The 18,673-nt window shown below is 34.6% G+C and overlaps 1 protein-coding gene across 1 annotated transcript in view; it reads left to right on the forward strand.

Moving 5' to 3' along the window:
- Positions 1-18,673, forward strand: part of LOC139792080 (interleukin-1 receptor accessory protein-like 1) — a 232,677-nt gene that overhangs the window by 13,355 nt on the left and 200,649 nt on the right. The gene's annotated exons all lie outside the window — the stretch shown is intronic.

The raw sequence follows: 18,673 nt of genomic DNA on the forward strand, positions 1-18,673 counted from the left end.
AATAGAGAGCATCTGTCGGTTGTTTAATTGCCAGCCCAACATTAAACCACAACACTGAAAATATGATTTTCAGAGAACGTAATAATGAATCCAGCAGATTATATAGTAACAGGATTGTATTTATATGGATCCGTTATAAAACATGGTTAAATATGTGAATCACATTGGCATTTTAGATGGAAGTTCTCTTTTTTGATGATAATCTAGAACCATCAACAGAAAATGGGTTCTTCTTTATACAAAGCAACATAACTCTGTTGCTCCCACAGAGGGTATGAAATCTCTGATAAGGGTCTTGTAACTGGAATGATGACTTGATAAATGCTTGCAACAGTTCCCAGATAGTCATAAAACACAGCAGAGGTAAAATCTAACCAGAGCTTTCTGGTATATTTTTAAACTGTTTCCATATCATCCTGAAACATTACATAAAGTCTTTAGTAGTCCTGCTTGAATTTGCCATGTGAACTTATTTTTACTGCAGCAGAGAAGTTTTCCATAACTGTTACTGATACATTCAGCAGCAAAAATCATAGTATCAGTTTCCAAATTCTTTATCTACTTTTCCTTTGTGTATAGTTTGCTCCCCCCAGATCCCCATTTTTTCTTCATCTTTTTGAGATGATAAACTTTCTGATAAACATCTTAACTCCCTGAAACCCTTCAGTGCATTTGTCTTTCCTTATGCCTTGTCATACAGATAATGGCATTTAGAAGGGCATAAAATGGACACCATTACTCCAGTTCTGCAACATTTCATTTTCTTATAAATACATTCCCATATGTAGGTCAAAGATGCTGACACAGGACAGCAAATACCTTTATATTTATATATTGCTACATATATATAATGACTTTTCCAACATGCTCTTTGTTAAAGCCATCCTGGAATGGAAAGAAATACTTTACATAGTTTATTTAATTAACCACCTGATTTCCTGTAGGGTAATTCTTATAGGAACTTTTAGGACTTATGGTAATTAATTCTGTAACTGTTTTTAATATACATGACGAGAAGGAGGCATGACTATAACTATATTATTCCTTCATACTTTAGAACACATTGGTATTGTTGCTTTATAACAAGCATTTCTGCCCCTTTCATTACTCCTTGAATCCATTACTTTTTCTGTAAGCACTTAAACTTCTGAGATTAAAGGCAAATCAAACACTGGGGCTTAGATGAGGAAATGATGTAGGTACATTATGATTTTATATATTAACTAGAGAATGCAAACTCTAAACACATTAATAGAACCTCAGGTACCATATAATCAATATATTTTTACAGCGACAAAGCAGTTCATTTTTTATTACAAATATACTTCTACCTCAGAAAAAAATTGGAGGAATACTCATAAAATTGTCACAATTTAATATACTTTGAGACTGAATACCCTCTAAGCCTTTTGTTTTATAAATATTTTTTACATGGAAAAAAATTTAATCAGGTAACTTTGAATAACTTATTACATATGTAGTTGCATATACAGCAACAATCAGCAGTTCCAAAAGTACCTTTTCCATTAAAGAACAAACCAAAAGAAAGGAAGAAAAAACCGACCAAAAAACCCAAGCTAAACCACAGAAAATTTCACTTAAATGTAAGAAGAAACTTCTTTGCCACACAGGTGGTCACACAGGTACAGGTTGCCCAGAGATGTTGTGAAGTCTCCATCCATTGAGATACTCCACACTCAACTGGACACATCCTTGGAAATATCTGCTGTATCTCCCATTTCAGCCAGTCTGTGGATATTTGAATATATATTAATGAACAAAAAATTTCAAAATTAATAGATATGAAGTGCCAATCCAAGGATTATGCCTTAGTTGAACATTGTGCTGTGCCATGCTTCTTGCCTTATCCTCTTAATTTTGTTAATGAGAGACTGCTGAGGCCAGGTGCAAGCAAATGCATGAGGCAGAATAGCACAAGGGTTCTGACTTGAGGTTTTGCCTGGACTTTTTGTGTTCCTTTTTTACTTGATGATCCTTTTTCACTTTTTACTTTCCTTTTTTTGCTTTTTTACTTTCACAGATGTTAGGTAGACACAGGGCAAATCAGATGTAAACGTCATAACAAAACTGTCAATACCTGACAGTTGCATTCAAAAAATATCAGATTGAACTTGGCTGTCAATATATTAGCTTCCAGCATTCTGATGACACCAGTAAGAAAAAGAGAAACTTATGCCAGTGGCAGCATTTTGTAGCTTGAGTGAATTTATCAAACAGATGCGAAGTCTATTAACTGAAGCGATTTTTAATTGTGACAGTTACCAGTTAGCTGATGCACAGAAAGAAAGTATGTGCCTCAAAAAACACAGTTTCGTCATCGCCTGATAGATGTTGATGGTCTCTTTTTGCTGCACCATTCTTGTGACAGGTTTAATTTGCTTTAGGGAGCTATTTCTGAGCTCCTGAGTAAGTAGCTGCCCACATGAAATCCAGTGTCCAACACAGTCACTCTGGGCACTTGCTCTTTGGAGCCAGTTCTCAGTCTGACTGAGCTGCTGAGCTGGACCCACGAGTTCTGGACAGATTCCAGGAGGGGTAATTACAGTCTGCTGAATGTAATTCTCTCCTGAGTTTGCAATTTGCTGTGGTATTCACTTCCGGTCTCATGCACTTCTGTGAACTGTCATTAATTGCTTCTGTTTATTCCAGACAATGCTGTGTTTTAGTGGAAAATTAAATGATTCTTCCCTCCCTCCCTTTCCCCTCTCATCTCACTCTGGATGTACATGTGGGCATATTTATTACCACAATTGGTTATTCTTATTACAAACTATTATTAAATAAAACCTCTAATACAGCTTATCAATTATTTATGATACATAGTTTAATCATTTTCAGATTCACTGCATTCCCAAGTATTTCAAAGAGAATTAGAAAGTGGCAAGTAGAATGGATAATATCTCAGCTCTCCAGCTGAGGAAAACATGGCATGTTTTCAGTTGTATTCAGTGATATGAGAGGTATACCTGAGCTGTGTTATAGCACATTTATAGCAGCTTTGTTGGAAAATGCAAATATGTTGCACCATCTGGCTATCTCACTGGATGCTTCAGTCTTTTAAGTCTGTGCTGATGAAACTGATATTTAAAGGGCACAACCTTAGCAATGTGGCAGAAATCTAGGATACCTATTTACCTCTGTAGAACACTTTCAGACAACGTACATTTTGAAATAAAATAATACTAAACCAAAATGGCAGAGAGGACATAGATATCAAGCACTGATTTACAGGAGTAAATGGAGGGGAGGCTGGTGGGGAGAATTTGTGTTTTCAAACAAGATTGAAGCAACATTCTTCCAACAGAGATGAGTATGGAGAAAAATGACTATGTATTCTAAGCTTGCAAGTCTGTTCTGAAACTTACCCATGTGCTTCCTCCCAAAGATAAAAATCACTAATGGAAACCACATGTTTCAGTTTGAGCTTGTGCATAAGTGAGCACAACAGAGACCCTGAAGTAAGAATACTGATTTTGGTAGGAAAAATAACAGTATTTATCACAATAAACAATGGTTTGATTTTTTTTTTTTAATTTCTCTGAAATAGCTGTCTCCAATTGACATTGTGAACCTCATTTAGTTTGCTTTGTAGTTGCTGAAGGACTGTAGGACTGAAGTCTCCAAACATACTGAGATGCCTAACTTCCACTTTAGTCTAAATTTACTAAGAGTCAGTTGTTAAAATTGAATTTAATATTAGATGCCTATTACATTTAAGGATCTGAACATAAATGGTTGTATAAGAAATAAAACATAAACTATTGTCTTATATTAAAAGAAATGTAATATTTCTCAATAATCTTATATGCACTCAATAATAACTAAAAAACTTCAAAAACGTATGAAAGTCTTATTTTCCTGCTTCTTGGTAATCTGATGTCATTTATGATTTCGGTCAGAGACACAAAGCTAAGGACATAAGGATTTTTAAATGTTTCTCTGAACTCAAACAGACTGTATTTTGTAAGTATCTTTAATCTCATCAAGAATATAGAAATAGATGCATTGCTTTTCACTTTTCGTAAGGTTAAATTTAAACTTTTTAGCATCACTTTATTTCAGAAATAGTTGTAAATGTTCCTCACTTTCATAGGCAGCATAAGTATGCAAGAGAGCCAAACACTATCTCATTTATGGTGCTAAAAAGAAAATGCCTTGAGCACATTTTGCAAGATCAGCCGTGCTGAAGGGATTACTTGATTTGAAGAGAGATGCTAAACTTCATAATGTCCTAGTCATGTCAATGAGAAATTACTATTAGACCTGAACTGTGATAAAAAACCTATATGTTCCACCATGCAATATTAGATATCACTTAATACTCCTTAAGATAACAATGAAGAAAATGCTAAGAGATTTTGAATTTCAAGTTGCAGGAGATATTTACTGTCAAAAATGGTGTCTTAAATTTTAATTTCTAAACATGAAGAATGATGATTGTCATTCTCTTACCTGCTATTCAACACTCACAGCTGTGCTCAAATGATGTTTTCTTGTTCTGCATCATTTTATACAAAATATTTATAAAAAAAAAGTTCTTTTTTTTTTTTTTTTTTTTTTTTTTTTTGGTAATGTAATGCAAGTAAGATTGTCCTGTGTTGTACAAGTGCTAAGTATAACATTAACAAGCTACAGACCTTTATGCATTTTGCTGATGATATTTGGTGTTAGAATGTTTCCACTTCCCTTGGTTAATGGGTAATTCAGATACATCATGGAGAAAAATATAATGCTTTGAATATTATTTGAAGGTTCATTGTCTGAGCGGGTCTATTCCTTCCTGTCACTGGGACTTCTCAAATTTCCAAGTACACAGCTTCTCACGACAAGTATTCAGAAAGCTCATTAACACTCAAATCCTGTTGATACATATTTTAGTAACTCCGAATTCTACAGTTCAGCATCTTTATATGAATTAGCATAAGGAGATATGAGTAATTGTTTTAATGAAAATTGCACCTCTGAACCGCTTTCCTCTGAGTTCATTGTAAATGTAATTAGGTCTTCCATAGTCCTCTCCCTGTGAGGCTGCAGATAAGGCACAGAAAAAAAAAATTTCTTCACTGTAATCCTTCTGCTTAAAGATTATAGGGAGACGCTGATGAATTTAGTGCTATTCATGTTCTGTGAGCCAGAACCCTTTAAATAATAAAGTATAATATAATGGCTTTTTTGAGAAACACTTGTTTTTTTAAACAAAGAAAAAATAACTCCATTAAACAAATACACCACGGGGCACCCACTAAAATATAAACGGAGAATCATACACCATATTCTCAGTCCTCCACAAAAAAGAATTTGGACATGCACTTCATTTGACCTTTCATTGGTAATGACTACAAGAACATGTTTTCTCCCTCTGGATGCCAGTGTGGCTCCTTTGTTGGTGGTTTGTAAAACTCATTAATGTGACAGCAACCATTAAGTAAATCTTGGTCTTTAAATGAATGGCTGCTGAGAGATTTTAACTTTGGAATTAATTTAGAGATAAAGTCCATATATATGAGGGATATGTGCATGGCTTTATTCTATACGTATATGAGACTTCATGAAACGTCTCCCATGGCTTGGGAAGGTAAAGCAATTACTAATTTTCAGCACAGCTTAGTTAATTAATGTTCTTATTGTTGAGCTTTGGCTGAACTCTATATGTTCATCAATTTATCATGTAAAGATATTTTATTTGAGGACATTTTCTCAATATTTACATCTCTAGATCTATATCCTAAGGATGTAAATGTAACAATATTTGAAACATCTTCTAAGCTGCAAGAAATTCTGGAAAACAAATATAGCGCCTGTTTTAATGGAGAAGTTACTGAACTTCTCTGATACTCTCCTAATTCTAGAGAAAGTGATGAAGTGCAGAAAAATGCTAATCCTATGAGTTTATAACCTTTTTCTTTTATTGTTTGCTGTACACTAAAAGAGTACTTGGTGTTTGTAAAGCACAGGCAGAGCAGCAGATACCTAAAGGTATCCTGGGTGACTCTCAGAGCTTTGGTAAAGCCACAGCACATCTCATATGATAATGTGCTCTGACACTGGCTGAAAAGATCACTGGTTTTTATTTGAGTTTACAGGGTATAATAATTTCATAGAAGAGAGTTTACTGGCTTGTCAAATTAAAATGCTCTCTGAAAGCAAAGGCCTACTCAAGTGTCTGTTTTTTTCTCATTAAGGCTCTATCAGAAGCTTTTTACAAAGCCTTTTGATTATCCTAGGGTGTCATTTCACCCACAGTCACAAAAAACCCCACACCCAGTTTTACTTATTCTTTGCTGTTACATAAATTGAAAGAGTGACAATTCATTACCAAGGCAATTTCTCCAAGCAAATGAAAAGGTTGAGTTATAGGAAAATGCTGGAAGGCATCAAGTTTTGTCTTATTATGCATAAGTCTGGAAGAGAAAAGAAGAGAAAGAGGTTCAACCATCGTGGGTGAAGTTTGATGAGGGTTTTTACAGGCAGCAAAGTCAGTCATTGTATGTCAAATAAATTGAAACAAGAAATCAGCAATTTGAAATAAAATGAGATGGAAAAAGAGACTGGAGATTTTCAGCTGAATTTTCTATTAAAAATTTACAACAGGACAGCCTGCATTCTTGAAGGATAGAAGAATACTATTCAGTATTCATGCTTTTTAAATGCTGCTTGTGACCTTGAAAAGGATGTTTTACTTCCTTATCAATGAAAAACAGTTATACAGACAGAAAATATAAACAAGAACAATCAGACACTCTGAGAAAATCTAGAGACTAAGTGTTGATTTTGCAATGTATGGGAAAGAATTAGTAAAAATTTTCTAAAGACAAATGTATATATATATATATATATAGGTATATATATCATCTGTTATGCCCCAAATATTTACTATATGTGTATTTTAATCTCAGATTTTTCTGCTATTCTTACTAGTTGTACATGCAAATCTTCCTGAAGAGACCTGTTTATTTGTTTCTTTGTTTAAATATGAGCTACCTGTGCAGTTGGTACCATCAATTTTTCATTAAGGAAGAAGACTAAGTCAGTTGGAACGCTCAATGTACACTGGAGGATGAAAAGGTCAATTTCTTTTCATTTTAGCCAATTAAAGAAATTGGATGTAAGAATATAAAAAGTGGAATTGTGGAAGGGTTGGTCATGCTGAAGTAGACTAATTCAACATAATCAGACCAAGTTAATGATCACCTCAGCTACCCTTCAGCTACCCACTGAAAAAAATTTGGCAAGCTTGTCAGCCATGACATGAGAGGTCAGGCACTGAAATTTGGCAAATAATGAGGACTGCACAAGAGAAGAAATTGATCAGCTTTAATCTTGGTTAGAAGGTAGCAGCATGGCTTTCTCAAATACTTTTTTATAACGTTGGAAATTTTTGTACTATACAACAACCAAAAAGTCTGGAATAAAGACAGTTGAAGGTGTCGTTAAAAAGAGGACTGCTAAATGAAAGCAGGTGATGAGAAGGATGAGAAAAAATGCATTTCTTTATAAAACATAAATATATATATAACTTACTGTTTATATTTTAGGTTTTCAGGGTTTCTTTGTTTTTGTTTTGTAACACACATCTAGAGAACATTAATTAGGCAAAATTACATAAAGTGGGTTACTTCGTTTTCATTTACTCAGTAAAACCATAGTGGACCCAAAATTATTTAGTAATGCATCAGTCTCATTTGTGCTTTCAAGCTGAACAAGTTACAGATTGCCAGCATGGAGCTGTACTTTAAATGGACCTCGGTTTTGAAGCCTTCCTTGTAAGAGGGATATTTCACTGGTGTGACCTACATTGACTTTCTGCTGATCACCTTGGTAATAACTTGGCTCTGCAAGGTGCATCAAGAGTGTTTCATCATGTTGGTAGTGCCCACCCGGCCACTCTTCCAAGCTCCCCTTGGGTGTGAATATAGGAAAGAAACCACCGTCTTACTCTACTCCATGCAAGGCACCCAACTTGTAATGTGGTAGGTAACAAGCATGACTCAGTACCATAAAATGCATTCCCAGAATGACATGGAACCAGAGGTTTTGTAATGATCAGGGAGCTGGAGCATGTCCCTTTTCAGGACAGGCTGAGAGAGTCTGAGTTGTAAAACCTGGAGAAGTTTCCAGGGAGATCTTATGGCAGCCTTCTAGTACTTAAAGAGGCCTACATGGAAGTTAGGGAGGGATGCCTTATTGGAGACAGTTGTGATAGAACAAGGAATAAACTATTTCAACTGAGAGAGGATAGATTTAGACTAGATATTAGGAAGAAAGTCTTTACAGTGAGGGTAACAGACTACCCCAGGAAGTTGTGGATGGACCCTCCCTTAGGTGCTCAAGGACAGGTTGGATGAGGTCTCATATGTATTGTTCTTATTTTATTTCTGATTAATGTCTACTTGCCACGAATCAAGAATGTTTATAATTAAGCTTATTTTTAATTTTTAAATCTGAGATTTTAAAGTGATTTTTCTTGTACTACAGGCTTTTAAAGAATGGCTATTTTCATGGTTTAGTTGCTTATAAATATTGATAACTAGGCTCTGATAAAAAGCAAAAAAAAAAGAAAATATGTTGCACATCTTTCTTTTATGAACTTAATATATGAATTGTTGAGACTATTTTGTCATCTTGCACTAGTCTGCTCTACTTCATCTGTTTTGAAAAAGATGCAGTTTATGAAAATGAAGTACTTACGAAGAAAACAAATTCAGTTATATATTGTCTTAAGTTCGTAGAAGGGGGTATGTCTGTCTAGGTTTTTCTTGCTGGTCTCGTAGTACTTGAAAAATTGCACTGACGGCTTTTAATGAACAATAAAAATACTCTTTTGTATACAATCTAATCCTATTTTTCAAAGGTTGTTTTCTGAGAAGGGTTAGGGAAGAGAATTGAATATTAAATAGAAATCTTGAAGTGTATCCTCTGTTCAGGAGCCAAATTGAGGACTAGAAGTCAAAAGACCAGCTGTGAAAATCAATTGTGATGGGGATAAATGTTTATTTACATTTATAGTAAAAAACATTCTATAGAAAGTAATAATTTTCTTAATTTCGATCTCAGGATGTTAATAGGCATAAATTTTAAGGAGCATCCTCATATTTTTAATATACTAAGGTGTTTCAAACTGCCAAGTTGCAAGGAAATATCTATAATCAATCATCAGTTTTATTTTTCAGTTTTTCTGAAAGCTCTGAAACTTGTATGTCAAATTTGCTACACTTCCTGCCTCCACCATCTATCCCCAGAGCCAGCTTTTCTACATAATACCAACTACTCAGGAAATTGTAGGGGGAAAACATTAATTGATTCATTAATGGTATTAATTGAGTCATTAATTATATCTCCCAGAGAACATAAGTATAAAGATTGATCTGATTGGCATAGGTGCCCTCTTCCTCAGCTCTTAGCAGGCAATGTTTCTAACCAAGATTCAGAAAACAGAAACATCCATCAAGATTCGCTCTCAGGATTGGTACCTGAGCTCTTACTTGAAACCTCCTTTCCTGCTCTGTTGCTGGGGAACATGGCTGTGGCTGATGGGCTCATTCCTCACGTGGTTCTGTCAGACTGAAAGCCAGGCTGGAAATCCTGTCAGTCTTTCCTCATAGTCTGTAGCAAGCACCCTGACACTCAGTCAAGTTGTGAATTTAAAGCTAGTTACCAGGGATAAAGTTGCTCTCAGAATGTTAATAATTGACCTGCATATGACAGCTCTTTGGTTCCCATTCCCAAGGGGAATTTGGCTTTGGTGAAAGGTGATAGCAGTAGTTTCAATCCTTCCCATGATTTCAGCCTTTTGATAGAACACTCTTTGCTGTACCCTCACAGTGACAGGAAAAAGACAGAGCTTATAACAAGTTTCTTCACCCTTTGGTATTGTTTTACCCCTCTGGACTGTTTCCTCTGATTTTATTCAGTACATAAAGCCATTCAGTGCTTTCCACCTTCCTCACCCTTTGCGTTAGTATTCAAAATTACATCACAATTATTGGGAAAAAAAACCCAGAACAAAACAACATATTTCATTTTATCTTCAAAATACTGGAATTACCTCATTTCCAACAAGTAAGAAGAAAGTAAAAATACTACATTCATGTTAGAAAAATAATTAAGTCCTTTTCATGGCTATAAAAAGAGGTAATATTTATATCTAAGTAATTTCCATTATATTGTAGTACAACTCACAGAATATCTATGGGCTGTATTTTGTAAGCATTTCTACAAGGAAAGTAGTTTTTAGATAGTGATTGAGAATATAATATACAGGAGTGGGCATTATGAATTTAGTAAAACTAATCCACTTAACTGTGTGCCACAGAACATCCATTGAAGAAGAGAGCTAACAGCTAATGGCTCCCCTTGTTTTGGAATGAGCTTTTGATATGAATCTTTTCTATTATACAAAATAGGCACACAAAAAGTAATGCATCAAGGCAAAATATAATTTTATGATATAATTTAAAAAAATATATTCTATTCTCACAATAGATCTTTTCCAAATACTACTTAACAGGTGTCTGTATAATGAAGAAAATCACTTCTTTCTCTACATGACTTCTATCTCTAGATAGCTTGCCATGTAAAGGTGAAAAATAATCCGTAATATGTATTATGATTAATACATAATCAATTGGAAGGAAACAGAAAGTTATTTTTAACTAAAAATAGTAAACTGCCCTTGGGGACATGAACAAGGAAGTGCTTTTAAGTGGGAAGCACAAGGTTAATCCTTGATACTTAAGGAAACATTACAAGAAATTATAAGATTGTTGACATGCAGTTAAACTTTTGTCTACACTTTCATTTATGATATGTTAGAGAAGGGAATTTAACAGAGAAATAAAAAGAGGGAATTCATACTGTCAGAGTTAGAGGAGTGAATAATTAATTTTGGAGAAACATCTTGAATACCTTTGCATTTGAGGTGGAAAAAAATTATTCTAAGAAGGGTGAAAATGATAAAAATTCAAAATTAGTTGTAAAACCCAAATTTGCTAAGATGTAAATAGCCTTCATGTGATGACTTAAGTAAGAGATATGACTCCAGTATGATATTCAAGTTAAAAGTCTGGACTGATGGAGACAGAAAGAGATTGCTACTATGGGTAGCAAGGAGAAAAAGCAGGAAAAAGTTTGGGTTTTTTTATAGGCAACTGAACTTAAGCTTACATATGGGCATCCAGTAAAAAGTAGCAAAAAGTTAAGCAGAGCTTTAGCAGTTGGAGTGGGACTTTTTTAGATAACTGATAGAAATAGGACACATCTAGGAAGCCATTCTTTCTGAAATAGTAATCTGAAACAGATCAGGGCCTAAAAATAGTGTGGATTTGTTCCATTGTTTTGGTTTGGTTTGGTTTTTTTATGAAATGACTTTTAGGAGAGATGTGGCTTACCAGTACAAATCTAAAATATGCAAACTGCAGATGCCTGAAGTTACATGTGGTCAATTTTCAGAAAGAATACACTGGATACAAGTGTTGTCATGTAACAATAGAAGGAAAATTTGTTTTCTGTAGAGACATTTCGTGAAAGAAATAATTTAAACAGAAAATGCACAAGGACAAAATGACTGTGGTAACCATGGAGAAAATTACCATCAGATTTGAGGTCGTATTTTTATGTTTAGGATAGACGTAAAGACTGATTCTGGTGAGAAAAAAAGAAAGTTACAAAAGGGTGGAATAGAAGAGGAAAAACAAAGGCTTAAGCTGGCTTAAGGAAGCTAGTCAGTGAAAGAAGGAAATTGGGCCATTTTCTTAATATTAGAATACAGAGAAGATACTAAGGACTTTTTTTAAAAGTTTCTGGATAATATAAGAAAACCCAGTTAGTGCTAGATATGTTAATTCTGTGCCCATAGAAACTGAAGAGAAAGAAGAAATAAACAGTTTCTGGAAAGGAAAGCTGAATGCCTTTTTCTTTAGAAGATTGAAGGGACTTGAGCATGTTTATGCTGTAACATGGAAGGGGACAAAGTGTGATAAGCTCTGGGAAAATGATTTGTGGAAAATGGCAAGGCTCTGAATTACATCTGTGGTTGCTGCTGATCTAGATACCACGTTGCTGCTAAGCCAGATGCAACATTGTTCTTATACAGACATTTCCTTATGGTTTTAAGAACAAATTGAGAGTGGAAATTAAAAGAGAAATATAGGGAGGCATTTATATTTAGCATGACAAACTGCAATAGGAGTCCACAGTGAGATGATTTCCCCCCTGAGGTGAAGAAGTTTTGCAAACAAATTGTCAAGTCAACACGGCTTAGAATTGCCTGTGGCAAGACAAAAGGTAACCATTGCCCACTGGAGTACTGCATAAGCATAGCTCCCAATTTATTAGGCCACAGGTGAATAACATGACACCATCATGGCTAAGACAGCTGAAGAGAATGTATTATGGGTCACTCTTGGAGCTGCCATGCCAGGATAGAGAGCTGCAACGATGGACTAAGTGGCCGATTTGCTTTGGATCAGATTCAGAGGTAGCTCAGTGGGGACAAGGAACCATCTGTCGGGACAGACTGGGGAAAGACATAAATCTGTAAGTCCCAGAAGGGGGAGGAGCTAGGAGGGCCTAAGAGACATCAACTGATAAAGACAGCAAATAGCACAAACAATATGAAGTAGCCCGGCAAAGATTTGGGAAGTCTGGAGAGAGAGGGAAAGAGAGAGAGATAAGAGCATCACCACCAGAGGAGCCTTCGGGTGCAATCCTTCCTCCTCAGTGGTGGTCCAGTCCTAGGTAGGTCAGAAGTCAACCAAGAATGTAGACATTAGAGTTCCTTATATACTCCTGGAGTCTCCATGGCCCAAATTTTCCTGCTGTACTTCCTACAGCCCAACAGTCACCAGTCAGTCTCTGCAGGGGAGACAGCTCACTGCTGGTTTTATCTGGGCGAGACCCCTCACCTGATCTTAGTCTCCATTCTTATCAGGAGTCAATTGCCCAACAGTCATCTGGAAAGTTTTTCACTTGAGGCAAAGACAATTCATCTAAATGGAACCTCACATGAGCTTACTGGTAGCCATCATCTTCCTGAAATGCAATTCAGTATAGTTGATGGGCCCAGAAATACTGGCTGACTTGGTCTGGCTGTAGTGCAATCTGGTCTATAATACAAAATATCTACTTAGACATATTTTTTAAAATTTCAGGTGGAAAGAACATATTTCAATAATTTACAGAAGAGACACTCATTTAAATGTACAAAATATGTAAATATCTTCACATTACAGATATTTTGAGTTTGCAGTGTGACTTTATTTTCCAGTCAGCTTTCTAGAAAAGACATGAGATTCTGACTAAGGAAATACATTTAGCCAAGCCTGCTTTATTTCCTTTTCCTTCACTGTAGTTCACTGATCTTCAGGCAGTTTCTTAATTCAAGAGTACATTTATTCTCTAAGAAACCTCAGAAAACATATGATTACTGAAATTTTTTTCCAGTATGAAAATTTGACAAAAAGACTAGTGAACCAGCATAGTAGATGTTTAAAAGGGGTGATAGAAAAATACATTTTGTATAACAAGTTATTATAAACCGTTTGAAATCTTACTGTTTTGCCAACCCAGCAGTTATGTCTTATTATAGCCTTTACACCTCCAAATGATAAAGATGGTTAGTACAAGTTTATTTAAACACACCTATTTTAGGACCTTTTCTGTGGCCATTTTTATTGATTTTGCTGTTAGCAAAATGTTAAAAAAATACAAATAAGCATGCAACAGAGCTGAAGCAATATGTGTTGCAGTTAGTGCTTAATCCCCCATCTGGGAGTAGAAAGGCTGATGGGAGCCAAAAAAGCTTTCTCAGGAGAACAAGAATATAGACAGGTAATGAAAATATTACTATCTGCCACCTTTGGGTTTTTTCAAAATAGACAGGAAATAAAAAAGAATGAACAAAGTCCAGGAGTGGTCCAATGCTTCAGGACAGATTAGAAACTTAGAAACACATCAGGAAAAAGATTAGAAAATTAAACCTGGGGAAGACTAAAGATGTTTAATTTCAGCTTAGCACTCCCTAGAAAGTAACCATGCTTAAGAACCCCAGGGGCAGGACAAGATTTCCTGGAAAGAAATTGCTTGACTAAAAGTCATGGTAGAAATTTAAATCAGGGATTTTGACTTAAACTTCCAAGGGTAAACACAAGCAATTTTCTGTTCTGAAATGGGTGTGTCTCATTACTTTTAAAATGGTTATTTATATATATATATACACACACATATATATATATAATTTGATTTAATAATTCATTATTAAGCAGTGGCATACAGTGGATCTTTGTTGTCTTTCAACACCCTAATAGTACCTTCCAAATTCCCTTTAAAAATACATCTCCAACACAGGGCATAAACCCAAAAGAATTAATTTGGTTTCCAGTCTTCAGATGCACTAAAAGCACTGTGCATTCTCTCTTTCTCTCCAGCAGTCCTATTTGGAGTATAAGCATCCTGTCAAGCAGATAACACCTGCTGGTGGATGAGCTATTGTAACCCTGAATGGAGGCTCTGTTACCTTCAAAGTTAAACTGAAAATGTTCATTCTTGAGGCAAGGATGGTATTTTTTTCTAAAACAATTTCTGTAAAATGCTTTGCTAAGCTACAGTCTCAAGAATAAAATTTGCAGCATATGCAGATTTTTTTTTTTTTTTAATGAGGACTGCTGTATTTCTCTGGGTTCAGATTAGTGAATGTGTATACAGAAACACATTTTCATGGAACTACATTGAAACTGTGATGTTGTTACTTAGAAATTTTTCTATGTTTTAGAACATCTCGGTTCTCCCTTCCTTGTGTTTTGAATATATTGAACAACCTGCTGTCTGAATAACTTATTAAATCATTTGGAAAATAACTAGCCTTGAAAATTCTGAAGGATTAATGAGCACTGCAGTCGATGAAAGACTTTATTCTTTAGACTATGAACAAGAAAACTGACTAAATGTTACTTCTGAGCTCCCCTGCCCCCACTGCCATTGCAGCATTACACATCTGCTCTTGACTGAGTGCTTTATTTATTTCAGCTGGGAGACTGCAAAAAAGCACATACAAGTTCATAAAGTTTGAAGAATAATTTCTACTGCACTCAAAGTTTTTAAATGTACACTTGAATTTTCATTCCGTTTTGCAAAACTGAATATATAGTTTCTGATAACTTAGGAGGAACACATAGTTGAACAACTGAAGTTAAAATTAAGTATAAATATAAAATAATTTTTAAAAAATATTTTTTGTTTTTAAAATACAGTTCTCATTGCTTTAGTGATTTTCCTAGGTACTGATGTGCAATGCTTGTCAAGAAATTCAGACTAAAAATTGTAGCTGACTGTAATAACCTTCAGAAATTGCAGTAAGAATAATTTTGGAGTATACTATTAACATACTGTGATTCTTGACATGACAGAATTGATCACTTGCTGAATAAATCTAATTGGGAACAAGTTAAAAGCAGTCACTTCTGTGACAATAAGGCTTGTAATGAGATAAGATCAGGTAACATTTGCACTTTGGCATAAAGTACTTATTATATGTAGTCAGAATTAAAAAATAAAATACAGTCCACACTATTCTCCAAATGACAAACTAATGTGATTCAATTTATTTTGATTAAGTTATTTGAAATAATGGTACTTCAATGTTATTTAGTGATAATAGTAATAGCAAGTGACAACAGGAATATTAAGTGATTAAGCCAACACAAATAATTGCATTTTCATAGCATCACAGAATGGCTGGGGATGGAAGGGGCCTTAAAGATCACCTCGTTCCAGCCCCATTGCCATGGGCAGGGACACCTCCCACCAGACCAGGTTGCTCAAGGCCCCATCCAACCTGGCCTTGAACACTGCCAGGGATGGGGCAGCCACAACTTCCCTGGGCAACCTCTGCCAGTGTCTCACCACCCTCACAGGAAAGATTTTTTTCCTAATGTCTAACCAAGACTTAAAGTTTAAAAATGCATTGTAAGAGGAAGCAGTGTCTCAAGTGCCTTCAGTAGTTTTTGAAGAAGTTCCATTGTTTTGAAATACTGCTTTAAAAATATATCCTTCCTATTTAAAGTGTTCATTTCGGTTGAGATTCTGAATCAAATGCCAAAGAGCATGGATCCTGTCCATTCATTGTCCAGCAGAAAATGAATTTAGAGCATAATGATTTAGATTGCTAAAATCACTGAGCAGTTTTCCTCTAAGGGTGGGTCTCACAGGATCTGTGGGCAGTCACTACCATACAGATGGCTGCTGCAGAAGTATGTTGGAGGGATGGAGAAAAATTCTGTTTGTCACCAGAGTATTATATTCTGCAGTCTTTCAGGTATTTGCTCTTATAAGTCAGATTTTTTTCCCATTTTTTATTATATGTGACTCTTATTGATCTTCTCTGTATCAGTCCAGTATTTTTCTTTATGCATTCAGAAAACTATTTGGTTTTGGGGGACTGTTACTATGTGTTATGCTTCTTGTGCAGCACTCATCAGTGCCATTTCAAAATATCACGTTGATTAACTCTTGCTTTTTCTTCCTTTTCACAAAACGTACTGGTAGAAACCTATAAATCCAGGGTAGAATACAGTATCATCTTCAAAATAACTGTCTTCTGTATTAACCTAAAGGTTTTAGATAAGGTGAAGGGAAGATTTAGATACTACATTGAAAAAGTGTCTTTTGAAAGAAGGGAGGGACAGTATTATGTGCTGGGTTTTAGATCAGCAGTACTTATTATTTTGCTGTGTGCCTATACTACCCGGTATGAACAACAACAAAAAAAAGTCATCCTGCATATAGGTCTAGCACAATACTAAGCATAATAATACTAAAAATAATATTGAAGCTCTTTCTATTTCTTTTTCAAAATACTAATTTTTGCAACATATTAAGTTAACTAATTTACATGCCCCACAGTTTGAATATATTACAATTATAATTAGTGGGTTAAAGGGTAATTTTCTCCATAAGTGTTTCATGTGTTACAGAGTCATATCTGTTATAAATTTTTTAACTGCCATCTGGAACGCATATTTAAATAGTATTAAAGATTTATAAACAACCAGGGCTATTTTTTTTTTTTTTTTTTCCTGTAACAACTTGTTTATATTACTCTCCAGTATTTTTTAACATTAAATCTTAAATTCAGTAATTTGTTTGGGTATAAACTTATACCACTGCAAATATACCTGTATGACATAATGAACTGAAAGTATATCTTCATTCCGGTGAAATGTAAAGTTAGGCAGAAGTATAATAGCAGTTAGTTGCTTCTTTTTTAACTTGAAAATAGAAATTCACACATTGATAATTCACTCAGTATGAAATAAACTATTGTTCCCAAATGTTTTGTAAATACAAATGCCATAGTGGTTTTCCATATATAGACTACAGTAGCCTAAAATTTTCATAGATGTATAAAATCTACCTAAGCCTAGAGAAGCAGAGACATTTTGTTCAGCCCTGTGCCAATGTAACATCACTTTTGGTTTTATGTTGGGGTTGTTAAACAGAGACTGATCAAACAGCATCCATCTGTCTGCACTGCTTGCAGTAGTACAGATGTAATGACTGTTATTTTTGTTCAATGTATATGAATTACTCATTGACTTTTTTTTCATTATAATTTAAAAATATTGGGAAAAACATGTGGCCTTTAAGATTGTAATTGCTGCTATTAATCTGCTAAAAGTTTGACCAAACCATGCCGACTGAATGAAAGTGGCTATTTGGCTGTACCTCAGGTATGTACCAGCAAATTTAGAAGCCAAATCTAGATAAATATAGATTTTTCTATTAGGAAAAACAAAGAGAAAAAAAAGAGGAGTTTTAACAAGGCCATGATCTCCACAAAACTCACCATTTACTGTTTAAGCAGAAATTACGTTATTATAAAGAAATTCACTAAAACAAAAAATGTCTGCCACACAATAGTTATAGCTAACATTTCTTTTTCTTCTTTTAAGATGTGCATTTTCAAGTGTTTCCAATGAAAACTTAGTTTATGTCTCATAGTACAATTTATCCTTTTTGAATCCTAGGCACAGCATCAATCTGGAACTACAAAATATTTTCCTCCAAGTAATCCTTTGCACACAGAATGTTTTTCCTAAACTAATTAAATGAGTGTGCTTCTTTTTAAGAATTCTTCAAGGCTGCATTAATTACAATAAACATATGCTTATATATAACAAAGTTTTTAGTCTTTGCTAAATATCTCTGTGTTCTTATCAATTACATCCCAAAGTTTTCCCCAGGTGTATATTCTACTTACTCTCTGCATAAATTCCTACCAGGAGTGAGAAAAAAAAATATCTCTCTTACTGAGAAAAGAAATATTCAGTACTATTAAATATAATAGAATTTTATTTTTGTTTTGTTATGTATCTATGCTTTTTCCTTTTTCCTTCCCAAATACTATGTGGTAATTGAAATTATTAGAAGTTCTACTACTTGTATTAAATGAAACACGAATGACAGTCGATTGCCAAAGATAATTGCATTACCAACATCCAGGCATTATATTAATCTAAGAAGTTTGTACTAATAGTCTTTATTACATCTAATTGCTAATACTTAGATTGAACCATACTATGCAAATTAACTGTCTAAAGAATTACATACAAGTCTTCTCAGGTTTGCAGAATATCTCTATATTTGTATTTAAATTTGT

Source organism: Heliangelus exortis, chromosome 1 (assembly GCF_036169615.1).
Source record: "Heliangelus exortis chromosome 1, bHelExo1.hap1, whole genome shotgun sequence".
Classification (NCBI taxonomy): domain Eukaryota; kingdom Metazoa; phylum Chordata; class Aves; order Apodiformes; family Trochilidae; genus Heliangelus; species Heliangelus exortis.